Source organism: Vicugna pacos, chromosome 1 (assembly GCF_048564905.1).
Source record: "Vicugna pacos chromosome 1, VicPac4, whole genome shotgun sequence".
Taxonomy (NCBI): domain Eukaryota; kingdom Metazoa; phylum Chordata; class Mammalia; order Artiodactyla; family Camelidae; genus Vicugna; species Vicugna pacos.
In genome coordinates, this window is record NC_132987.1 from 81,976,778 (window position 1) to 81,989,960 (window position 13,183).

At 37.8% G+C, this 13,183-nt stretch overlaps 1 protein-coding gene across 8 annotated transcripts in view; it reads right to left on the reverse strand.

Annotated features, from left to right (window-relative positions):
* ZPLD1 (zona pellucida like domain containing 1) overlaps positions 1 to 13,183 on the reverse strand; it is a 451,025-nt gene that overhangs the window by 314,737 nt on the left and 123,105 nt on the right. For 7 of the 8 annotated variants that reach the window (XM_072966194.1, XM_072966179.1, XM_072966113.1 and 4 more), the window contains 2 exons: positions 7,943 to 8,068; positions 6,374 to 6,491 (listed from right to left, as the gene is read on the reverse strand). The exons of the other annotated variant lie outside the window; for it this stretch is intronic. The gene's annotated coding sequence lies outside the window, so the exon portion shown is untranslated. The remainder of the gene's footprint in view (positions 1 to 6,373; positions 6,492 to 7,942; positions 8,069 to 13,183) is intronic. 8 annotated transcript variants of the gene reach the window in all.

Below are 13,183 nucleotides of genomic sequence, written 5' to 3' on the forward strand. Positions count from 1 at the left end.
TTCTAGCTGGTGACTGACACTACAGAGGGAACAATACACACAATTAGGTGCATTTATAAGGTCTAGAAATTGCCTAATCCAATATATTGGGAGTAATCAGCAATCAGATGCAGGCTGAGTGAATTTAGGTGTATGAATAGTAGTCCAGATTATACAAGGAAGTTTTTCTCATGTCTAGATAGACAAAATGTATTAGATCACTCCTAACTCTGACTGTATTACATAGATACGGCCATCAAATTCCAGAGCAGTTGATCTATTTCCGAAGTCAAAGTAAGCTCTGTGTGGGCAAAATTTCTTGAAAAAATTTGTTCTGAGCTCAGGGGTCTCAGTTTGTGTGTGTATGTACTTAAAAATAACATAAATTACAGTGCTAAAAACAGGGAAGACACCATTCCTTATCTCTTCTGCTTTTATTCTTTGCCTGTTTTTCTATGATACTTTGACCTCATATCAATTCGTAGTGTCTGTTCAATGTTTTGTGAATATTTTTGCCAATTTGTCATTTGTCCTTTGACAACTGCATTTTTTATTAAAATCCTCTCAGTCTTATTTGCTCAACAAAAGTTTTAAAACACATTTTAATGTAATCAAATCTGTCCATCTTCATTTACGCTTAAAAATGTCTTTCCTTTATGCTTAAGAATGTCTTCCCTCACACAGTCAAATAAATTTTCTCCTAAATTATCTGTGAATACTTTCACTATGTTTCTTCATTCATATCTTTAATCTATCTGGGATTGATTTTTGCTGCATGGATTGTAGTAAAAAAAATCTCTAAAAACATGAAAAGATGCTCAGCTCCCTACTGTCACTGAAAGGAAATGACAGCAATATGACCATGCCATTTTGTTCAAATCAGAGTGGCAAAAATTATAGAGTAATAATACCCCTAATGGTTAACATGTGTATAAATGGGGATTAGTATGTATTGCTGGCGGGCCTGTGATTTGCTACGGTCTTTTGGAAATGTAATCTGATAACATGTTTAGTTTCAGGAATCTAATACTTAGCAATTTGAAAAAGCACTGATATACAAAATTTTAAAAATAAGTTTCAATTAGCATTGTTTCTTAATAGTAAAAAAAAATGATCTGTTTGTCGTCTAAAAGAAAGATTCATGCGCCCACAGATTATCTGGAAGGTGCTTCAGAGAAGGAAGTGAGGGACCAGGGAGAGGGATACAGGGAAGACTGAAAAGCCAAAGTAAGAGTAGAATGTGATTACCCCAAGGGCAATAAGCCTTGATTCTGCCACCTGAATAACTTAATGGTGCAACCTCAATGGAAAACAGTATGGAGGTTCCTCAAAAAATGAAAAAGAAAACTCCCATATGATGTAGCTTCCACCTTGGGGTATATAAATCCAGAACTGAAGAAAGAATTGAAGTCAGGAACTCAAAGAGATTTCTGCACACCCACATTCATGGCAGCATTATTCACGATAGCCAAGATACAGAAGCAACCTAAATGTCCACTGACAAATGAACGGATAAAGAAAATGTAGTATACATATATATATATATATATATATACATACAGTAGAACTTTGTATTCATATTCAGCCTTTAAAAAAAAGAAAATTCTGTCTACAACATGGATACACTTTGAGGACATTATGCTAAGTGAAAAACACCAGTCGCAGAAGGACGAATACTGTATGATTTCATTTCTGTGAGGAATCCAAAGCAGTTAAACTCATAAAAACAGAAAGTAGAATGATGGTTGCTGGGGGATGGGGGAGAGGGACTCAGGGAATTGCTGGGCAATGGGTATAAAGTTTCAGTTATGCGAGGTGAAAAGCTCTTGAGACTGCTATACGGTATGTGTTCATAGTCAACAATACTGTACACTTAGAAATTTGTTAAGAGGGTAGGTCTTGTATGTTTTTTACCACAATTTTTAAAAAAGAATGTATTGGTTTTTCATGATTTAAGCTGTGACTTTTTTCCTCATGAAACTCATTGTTCAATTCCACTGGCTTACAAATATTCAAACTGACCATGTTGCTCAAACCCTTTAATGAAATTTAATAAAAATTTGGATTAAAAGATGAACTTTAAAATATGCATAATACCTTCACTGACTTAAACCTAAGGAAAAAAGTGTAATGATTTCTTTTAGTGGATGGTGATGATCATGAGTTAAATGTAAAAGTATTTGCTATTTCCTGCTGATGCCAAAGTTCTGTCGTATTAACAATAGGATAGAGTTTGGTTTGAAGTTTTTTTGTTTGTATTCACAGCAGCTAGTATAAGAATTCCTCTTACAGGAAGAGTTGCTTTTGTTGGGAAAATGCTTTGGTAAATCCACAGGGAGCATTAGCTAAGATTCATAGGCCTTGACACTGGGTAGTGATGAAACTTTGTAGAAAGATCAAAATCACTCTGTGTAACTGAAAGAAAAGAACTGGGAGCTTCAGAGGAAACTTGGAAGTTGGGGTGGAAAGTAAAGAGAGGAGGAGAAAGAGGGTCAATAAAATGATGGCTTGCTATGTGTGATGTGACCCTTATAAAGAAAAAGCCTGCAAAAAATTATCTAATACTGTTCAAATTATCTAATTCTTGTGTAGTCTTGACTATATTTTAAAATAAAAGTTTTATTAAAGTATCATTTCTAAAATAAACCAGATATGTTGTTTCTATCTACTGAAAAAAAAAACCAAATTAATGGAAATAGGATTATCTGAGTCTTCTGAAAGTGTTTATATTTTATCTAAACTAAGCCGAAACTTGAAGAAAGGTAAATATTTGGAGTCTAAATTATTTAGCTTTTCTGACACAACTCAATTGCAGTACATTGTTGGATTTCTTCAGGGCTGTAGGTGTCTGTAGATTTTAAAACTGACCTAAGTGCTAACTAACATTTAGATCTTTTCATGTTTAAATGTTGTTTGTATTCAAAATACCAAATTTATTTCCTGTTCCTGAGCTGTCAAAACGTCACTTAGCAATTATCTCCAGTTACCAAGCTCAAGTGCTTTGTGGGGTTCACAGTCCTAGATGGGGCAAACCTGCAAAATAGGTGGATGTCAAGAATCTCCAGCTCCTTTAATTCCCTTTTTAGAGTTTCTGTCCTATCATCTGATACAACTTAATCCTACAATTTAGATACTAAATATGCCTTATTAAACTAACTCACAGCGAGAGATTTGCTCTGAAAAAAAAACTGAATTCTAAGGAAGACTGTAGAAGTGGGCAATGCTGAGCATAAAGGAATGAATCATAAATCATAGGCTATCCAGTGCCAGGAGCAGGCCAGTGTGAGAACTATATTTGAGTAGATACCACATCATTGACTACCTGGTCACCTTATGCCTTATTGAATCTGGAGATCTGGGGCACCCCTTGTCTCTCAAGGATTTTAAGGGAGGAAATATTTGATTTGTTTTTGAAGGGTCAACATTCTCTAGAATAAACAAACACTTCCTAATTCCCTTCCCATTTTGAGTAATATAGGAATAAAGTAACCAATAGAGTTTAGCTCTCTTGGGTTTCATTAGCAGACTGAGGTCTTCTGTGTATATTGTTTGTAACAAATTGTATTGGTTCCATGAGCAGCCTGACAAATAAACAAGCACAGTATCACAGAATATCAGATCTGCCACTTGCAAGCAAAGGTCATTTCTTTATATGTCCCCAAAGTGCTTTTACCCTAATAATGTTCAATGGAGTTTGCTGAACAACTTATCTCAAACATCGTTTAGTAAAACTTTCCACCCAAAGCAGGAATAAATCCCAAGAAATGAAAATCCTCACTTGAATAAAGTGTTATGAAAATAATGTTTTGCTCATAACCCCCTAAAAAATCCCTGATGAATGAATAATTTTTTAAAAATAGATTGTTACCCTTGGCCAGAACAGTGTACCAAAGAGATTAAATTCAACCAATTTAACCAATGTGATTAAATTGAAAAGAAATGTAAAGTCCAGAATTTAGTATAAAATAAATGCACATGCACGACAGCCTATCCAAAGAAGCAGATTTTAGACTAAAGATTAGACCTGGGGGCTATGGCAGACCTCTTTATGTATCTGAAGGGCCGTCTTATGTAAAAGGAGCTGAACTTAATCTGTGTAGCTCCAGAATACAGAATAGGAGCAGTGCATTGAAGCTGTAAGGAAACGTATTTTTTTAACAAGCTTTATGATAATTATAGCTGACCAATGAAAGAGACTGCTTATATTCTATCAGTCCAGGCCACTTGTTGATTCTACATGGTAGAACATCAAACTATTTTTCTTACTTATCTTTTAGATCACACAGGTATAATTCTAAAATATGAGTGAAAAGTTCAAATCCCATGCAAGTATCATAAAGTATAATAATAATGATTTTTTTTTCTTTTCACCCAGCTGCCTTAGTGTCAGGCACTTTCAGATTTAATTTTCTACATCATGAAAGAAGAGTAAATTTTTTTTAATTTCAAGATTATTAGGACTTTATGAGTCACCTAGTGCAACTGTCCATAAATCCCCCCCTCAGCATTCCTACTGATTGGACATTCTCAGCAAAATAAGGGACTTTGCAGATCTGATTAATTTAAGGATCTTGAGATGGGAGATTATCCTGGATTAACCCAGGTAGGCCCAATGTAACCACATGGGTCCCTATAAGAAGAAGTCAGGAGGGTCAAAGTCAGAGAAACTGGAAGATGCTACACTGCTGGCTCTGAAAATGGAGTTAGGAGCCATGAGTCAAGGAATGAAGGTGGCCTCAAGAAGCTAGAAATGGCAAAGAAACAGATTCTCCAATAGAATCTTCAGAAGGAATGCAGCCTTGCTGACACCTTAACTTTAGCTCAGTAAGATCCATTTCAGACTTCTGACATTGAGAACCATAAAGTAATAAATGCGTGATGTTTTCAGCCACTAAGTTTGTAATGATTTGTTACATCAACAAAAGAAAACTGACATAGCTCCTATTGAACCAAAATGGCTCTCCCTGAAGTGTCATTGTTCTCTGGTCCACGCTGAATAGGTTTAATCTGTTTTTCATATAAGGGCTTTTCAACTATTTGCAGATCAAAATTTGGCGTTACTAAAACACATTCCTTTTTCAGCCTTTACATTCTCAGTTCCTTGATCCTTTTCTCATATGACTACTCTTCAGGTTAATTTGCTTTCCTATTCTCTGTCTGCTGAAAAGGTCCCCTTTAGTTCAGTGGGTTAGTACAGATCACATTACCCAGTGTCATCTGACCAGCACAATGGTGTAATTCACTGGTAACCCGGACACAAATCACATTTAGTCCATCTTCTTATTTTCCTTTAACTTTTATAAAGCACTGATGCAGAACGCACCACGACTTCCTAAGTGTAATGGTGCTTAATAATTTGAGTTAGACACAAGACAAGTCATTCTTACATTAGTAGAAAAGTTCCTTAAGGTTTCCTAAGATAAGCTCATATAGACAAATTCAGTTATAAAATGAGATTACAATTACTCCTCTGCAATTATTCACATACACCTTCTCTTCTGGAAAATTCCAACATCATTCTGGTTTCTGTTTCATTGTATTTGTGATCAACTTTTGACCTTTCTTTTTCTTTCTTATACTTTCTGGGAGAGTCTAAGATCTGCTCTTTATTCTCAGGGTTCTGAAATTTCACAATAATACAATTTGGTCTGTGGTTTATTTCAATTATTATACTAGGCACTTGGCAAAATTTTTAATCTTATTTTCTTACATTATTTCTTCTATGTTTTTCTTCCTTCCATTTGGATTGTTTGTCTAATTTTCTTCTTTTGTTCCATGCTTTCCATCATTGTGTTTTGGTTTGCTCATTTTGGTTTTGTTGTTGTTATTCAACTTTTCTGGGAAATTTACTATATTAGTTTGCTAGGGCTGCCATAACAAAATGCCACAGAATGGATGGTTTAAATAGCAGAAATTCATTTTCTCACAGTTCGGGAGGCTGGAAGTACAAGGTCAAGTTGCCAATGGGGGTGGTTTCTTCTGAGACCTATCTTGTCAGCCTGCAGGTAGCAGCCCCCTAGCTGCCTCTTGACATGGTTGTCCCTCTGTGTACACATGCCCCTTGTGTCTCTCTGTGTGTTCTAATCTCTTCTCATATGAACACTTGTCAGATTGGATTCGAACACATTCTAAGAGCCTCATTTAACTGAATAACTTCTTTAAAGCCCTATCTCCATATACGGTCACATTCTGAGGTACTGACGGGTTAGGACTTCAACGTATAAATGTGTGAAGGGACACAATTCAGTCTATGACACATTCAACTTTTCTATAAACACTTTGTTTTAATTTTTAATTTCTGCTATCAATTTTTTCTAGAGCTCTTTTTTATTCTCTTAATAGTCATTTTTTACTGTATCCTATCCTTGTTCATGGATTTATTATCTTCTCTTACCTCTCTGAGAATCTGTTTTGTCTTTTCTTTATTTCCAACGTTGTCTTTGCTGTCTCTGAGTTCATTTCATTGTAAATAGCTAGGGATCTTTGAATGTCCATTCACATTTAAGAGGGATCTGTTTAAGACATTGAAAAATTGATTAGAAACTGTGAAAAATAAAATAGACTTGACAATATATTGCTGTAGGATGACCAGGCTGTAAACCAGTTTATTTTGTTGGGGAAAGGAGGACATTAAGGAAATGAGTGATGAGAAGTGAGCTGTGACCATGGACCACAATGGTGAGATCATAATAGATTTGTTCGTGATAGTCCCCTGTATGATGGGAGCCCTCAGGCCTCAATAAACTCAATGAACGTGAAGAAAGGCTGAAGAAAGGTTCAACAGCAATGATGTGGGATTGCTTTTTCACATGGTCCAAAGAGATGAGATGCTGCAAGCTAACACAAACTCACACACACCATATACAAAAATTAACTCAAGATGGATTGAAGACCTGAAACCATAAAACTCCCAGCGGAAAACCTAGGCAGAACACTCTTTGATATAAATTGTAGCAATATTTTGGGGGCTCTATCTCCTAAGGTAAAAGAAACAAAAGCAAAAATAAGCAAATGAGACTTAATTAACCTTAAAAATAAAACAATGAATGTATATAACAAAACAGAAACAGATTCACAGATATAGAGAACAAACCAGTGGTTACCAGTGGGCAGAGGGCAGGGGGAAGGGACAAGACAGGGGGAAGGGATTGAGAGATACAAACTACTATGCATCAAATAAATAAGCAACAGGGCATATTGTATACCACAGAAAAATACAGCCGTTGTTTTGTAGTAACTTTAAATAGAGTATAATCTATAAAAATATTGAATCACTATGTTGTACATCTGAAACTCATCTAATATTATAAATTGACTATATTTCAATTTTAAAAAATTCATAGGCTAGCCAGAAAGTAGGAGGTAGGGGGACTTGACTAGGCAAGAACATGAGCGTGATCTTCCTGATGCGGTAACCTCAGGGCTGGCTACATAGTACTGCAAGTTTTCTGTGCACACCAAACAAACCATCATATGTTTATCACTGCCACTTTGGCACTACTCTCTGCTACCTTTGTGCAGTGGGGTAGGGTGTGATGGGAGAAGAGTTTGTTGTGCATTCCATTTAAGTGTTTTTATAACCAGAGAGAAAAAATAATTCCATTTTAAGAGACTTTTTCAAATCAAGTCTACTCCACATAACCTGCACTCGGTTTAATAATATTTTGTATACAATAAAATGTTCCCATGTGATTGTTCAACGAATGTATTTTGTAAACTTTGATTCATCCTCTAAATCCTCATCAGAACTGTGGCAGGAACTCGTTCCCCCATCCCTTAAGGGCACTAGGTGGTAAGGAGCTTGCCCAGATCAACAAGCCGGGAGCAGAGGACAGCTCTGTTTCCATTAAACCTCACTCTTTCCCTGTCACACTGAGCGGAAAAAATAGGCCTTAGGATCATCTGACAGGGCTGACCTGCCAAAATCAACCAAAGGGAAAAAAATAAGCAAAGAAATGGCTACCTTCAAGTCTTTTCTCAGGAACCCTTTCAGCTTTGGGGAGAAGAGAAGGGATATCGTGCTCATCCATCCAAATGTCTTCATTCTGTGTCCTCCATCCCATCCCCCAAAGCTTCTGAACCTCTTAACCTAAAAAAAAAAAAAAACCCTCTGTCCTATGATTAAAGATATAACTGAAAATGCTAATATGATGAGGTTAAAAGTCACATTGACCTTAAATCACATAAAATTGTATCCGAAGATTCTCTCTTGGTTTAGGGGAAAGGGAAAGTTTGTCTTGTTTGCATTTTAATTTATCTTTTAAAAAAATGCATAAAGTGGCAGGGAAAAGACTTGAGAGGAAGGAGCTGGGAGCACTAGAGCTCATTTTCCAACTTCAGTCACTTCTCCGGTTGCTTGAGGCCCAACCCAGTAAGAGAGGATTTGGGCTGGTGCAGATGTGGAGGGGTCTGACAACCACTCAGAGTTGCTAAGAATCAGGAAACCGAAATGCCAAAGATGACAAATATTTTTACAGACCACACTTACATTTCATTCTTTTTAACAAAATACAATTAAATAACATTTATTGGGAGGCAGTAAAGAGTTGGTTTAAAAAAAAAAGTTAAAAACATTTTTAAAGAGAAAACAGCTCACCTGTCCTCATATTCTGAAAAAATACAGATTATGAGACTTCAAAAACACATTGTGAACTAGGACATGCAGTTTTTCCCTGCTAAAGAGAGCTTTACAAAGAGCTTATTTCATTAAAAAGTTTAAAAGAAGAGAGCCCCACTGGAATAAAGCCCTTATCAGAGACAGAGCCTGAGAGCTTGCCTTGATTCCAGAAATCATTCCTGGGAATTAAGAGATTAAAAGCATTGTTGATCTGAGTGTGTATTACAAGAGAGATCTGCAGTCTTAATCTATCTCTGGCTCTTTCAAATTGCATAACTTTGCCAGCTTACTTACACTCTTGGATTTCAGTCTCTCCTCACTTGTAAAGAGGGCCAGTGACACTTGTCTCTTAAGATGAATGTAAGGATTAGATGGGATCAGGTGTGAAAAGCACAATGTCAGGCATGCAATAAACCGTGTCTATTATTATCACTATTACATATTGCTTATTGAACCACCCCTTAACTTCACACCTCTAGCAACACGACAGTCTGATCTGGGACCTGGACAAGGAAAGGTTAATCCACTGGGATTTTGCAGGGCAGTCCTGGTGGAAGCCCCTGTGAAGCGCTGCGAACTGGAGCTGGGGACTGGCATGGGGAAACAAATGAGAAGGCGGAAGGGGCCATCCACAGGGCTGCTGAAGCCCCACTCAGAGAAGTGACCAACGCTGTCCCTGCTCTTGTTCTCTTGTTACTCTTAAAAGCTCAGAGTAATATTTCAGAAATGTGCCAAATACTCCTCTCAAAATATTTTTAATAGGCTGGAGCCAAAGTATAGCCTATGAAGAGAGTGGGGGAAATCCAAACAACGTTTTGGTTCCCAACACCCCCTAAACGGTTCCTGACCATGGGCAGGTGAAGAATGCTCCTTCAAAGCAAATCCAAATGCTGAGAACAATACCTATTCCTTAGTCCCAGAGGAAACCCACCAGTCTTCTTCCCATCTCCCAGAGTGCCCTGGGAGTCCAATTCCTGGCTTCCTGAAGGCTAGCACGGCCGTGTCACTATCACAGGTGGGTGAGCAGACAAGTTATAGCAACTCACCTACAAGCCTGCTGCTTAGAGAACAGCAAAGGAAGGTGGGCCTCCAGTATAAACACTGAGGAATTTAAGGGAGTTAAGGCAGTGTGGGGGAGTTGGGGGATACAGGATCCTGAAAACTTGCAGTAAGGATTTAGAATTCTAATTTTTAACGTGCATAAATTAAATCAAATTTTGCAGAATATTCTAGAAAGCTCAGAATCTTCCATGATAACCATCAGGGCCTCTTTCTCCAGTCCAGTCACTAGTTATATCTGCTTGATCTTTCACCGAGCCTCTTGCATCTGCCCCTTTTCTTCCATGACCACTGCCCAAATTCAGGCCCCCACCCTGGCACGTCCTAACTTAACACTATCATTTCATAATGCTCTTTCTTTCCCCTCCTGGTCCCCAAAGGCAAAGTCTTCTAAAAATCCTCCTAGCTGCATGTAGTAGGATTCTCAGCTAGAACATTAGAAGCATTCACCTTAGAGCATCTGGGAGACACAGTTGAGGTGGCCCTAAAGGGTATGAGACGAAAGAGGTTGACTTAACATGAGAAACTGAAATAACTCCCAATGATTTGCAAATATGAACTACTATATATAAGAACAGATTTAAAAAAACAAATTTCTTCCGTATAGCACAGGGAACTATATTCAATATCTTGTAATAACCTTTTATGAAAATGAATATATGTGTCCCTGGGACATCATGCTATACACCAGAAACTGACCCATTGTAAGTGACTATACTTCAACGAAATACATAACTCTGGGAAAATAACTCTTCCTTGGGAAGAGCAGCCCTTAACATAAAAGCTTGGCCTGATAATAAAGCTTCAGTGTTAGAAGGGAGGGCAGCTTTTTTCAGAATGATTCCAGTTTAGTCAAATTTTCCTCTGGCCCAGGCCCCATGGACCATGATGGAGTCCCCCAGGAGACGGGCTAAACATACAAACAGAAGGAATGAAGTTTAATATGAGGACAGAGGAGAGATTCTCATGACATAAGGGAAGGAAATGAAGTGGTTCTGGCGCCTTGAGGAAGCAATTGTGGTAACGTGGGCCCTGTGGACGGCCTGGCACCGGCCGTGACAAGAGCTAGAAGCTGGCACTGACAGGAGATGATTTCCCAACATTCTCCCAAAGTCACCTGAAGGTTCTTGGAACCGTCTGCATTTGCTTCACCAGAAACAGCAGTCGCAGGAGTAAATGGTCACGTATGGCCAAAGCGGAGAAAAATGTGGCAACCTGGTGTGAGCTGCCGCAAATTCTGCTCATTAGCATGTGTGAGATAGTCCTGGAAACCCTACAAATTTAGGAAGATTTATTTAAAGGGAATTTGTAAGGCCCCACCTAAGATGGCGAGGACATTTATGCTGTTGGCCCCTTTTTCCTTCAGGCTGGGGTGGCTTGAGGAAATGTGGTATTGAATCACAGAATAGTTTATCGGGGGGGGAGAAAATGGTACTTGTTAAATGTCTGCTATATGTTAGGTGCCATTAGTATATTTGCAGCTCGTTCATTTAACTGTACAATAACTCTACAAATCAGATACTTTTATCCCCAACTAGTTAAAGGTGAAGGAACTAAGGTTCAGAGTAAATTACCTGCCCAAGACCACAGAGCTTGCCTGAGATTGCACCCAGTTCCCTTGAATGCAGGGCCTTTCCTTTCACCATTGTACTCACACTTGTGTAGGAAAACCATCTTCAGTAATGCCTGCTACCAAATGGGTGACATCAAAACATGATTGATTTGCTACCATTCTACATTAAGCATCATGTCCTGAATATGCTCCGTTAGCATCACAAGTCATCACTAAATATAAACAAGTCAAATTTGGAGGCCCATTATGTTACAAAAGCATTTTATGTGCAGGAAGGAAAACAGAACAAAAGAGAACAGTTGGCAGGTCCCACCGACAGCTGTGAATCTTCTTACCTACGCCATCAGCGAAATTCCAGAAGGGATGCATTACAGTGAATGAGAATGAAATGAACTTGGCCTTGTGCCTATGCAAGCTTCTTGTCAGTGTTCTGCCTCTGGGATTCTAGTGTCCATTGGAAACACAACCCGTTCCATTGCATTAAGCATTTTTTGACCTTAAGGAAATAGATCCTGTTTGAAACAAGCACATATTTAAGTAATTCCAGGATCTACCTCTGTGCCTTGCAGGGACATAATTACACTCCAGAAGTGAATAAAACTGTTTCTTTATGTAAAGTGTACCTAGAAAGAAACCCAAGTGTGTGTGTTAATGTTAGAAGCAAAGAGAATATAAAGCAGTCAAAAAAAGGGGATGTTGATATACAATGGAATACTACTCAGTCATAAAAAAAGAATGAAATAATGCCATTTGCAGCAACCACATAGATGGACCCAGAGTTTATCATACCAAATGAAGTAAGTCAGACAAAGACAAATATCACATGATATCACTTACATGTGGAATCTTTTTTTAAAAAATGGCACAAATGAACTTATTTACAAAATAGAAACAGGCTCACAGACATAGAAAACAAACTTATAGTTACCAGGAGGAAAGGGGGAGGGGGAGGGATAAATTAGGAGTATGGGATATGCAGACACTACCTATTATATACGAAATAGATAAACAACAAGGTCCTACTGTATAGCACAGGGAACTATATTCAATATCTTGTAATAATCTATAATGATAAAGAATATATGTATGACTGAATCACTATGCTGTACACCTGAAACTAACACAACATCAAAAATCAACTACAATTCAATAAAAGAAAAAGGCAGGAGGGATAGGGTATAGCTCAGCAGTAGAGCACATGCTTAGCATATACAAGATTCTGGGTTCAAGCTCTAGTTCCTCCATTAAGATAAATAAATTAATTACTTCCTCCCCAAAATATAAATAAATAAGAAGAAATTTTAAAGGTGGGATGTTGGTTACTTTGTGTCTCACAGACATCTCACACTTGTCTTCATCAACGCTACATTCATCATGTTCCCCCTGTTCCTGGTTCTTAACTTGAGGAATGGCTCCAACATTCACCCTGTTGTCAACACTGAAACCAAGCATCCAAAGTGGCTTGTCTCTCTCTTCCCACTCACATCTAGTTGACCACCAAATCCTTTTGTTCCTACCTTCTAATTATTTTTCCACCCTTCCCTTTGACTTCAACCCCAATTAGACTACCTGAATTAAAGTCACCATCAACTCTTCCCTGATTTGCAGAAAGACTTTCCAACTGGTTTCTCTCCATCCTGTGTTTGTCCTCATTAAATCATTCTCCAAGTACATCAAAGGTAGTTTCATTTTTGAAATTTAATTGTGGTAAAATATACACAACATGTATCACCATAACCACTTCTAAGTGTGCAGTCAGTGGCCATTAAGTATTTCAGTTTTCCCACCATTACCACTGCCCATCCACAGAACTCCTTCCATCTGACAAAACGAAATTCCCTGCCTATTAAACAATAACACTCCACTCCCTCCTCCTCCCAGCACCTGAAAACATCATACTATCATATACATATATATATGTATATATGTGTTTGTGTGTGTGTATATATATATAT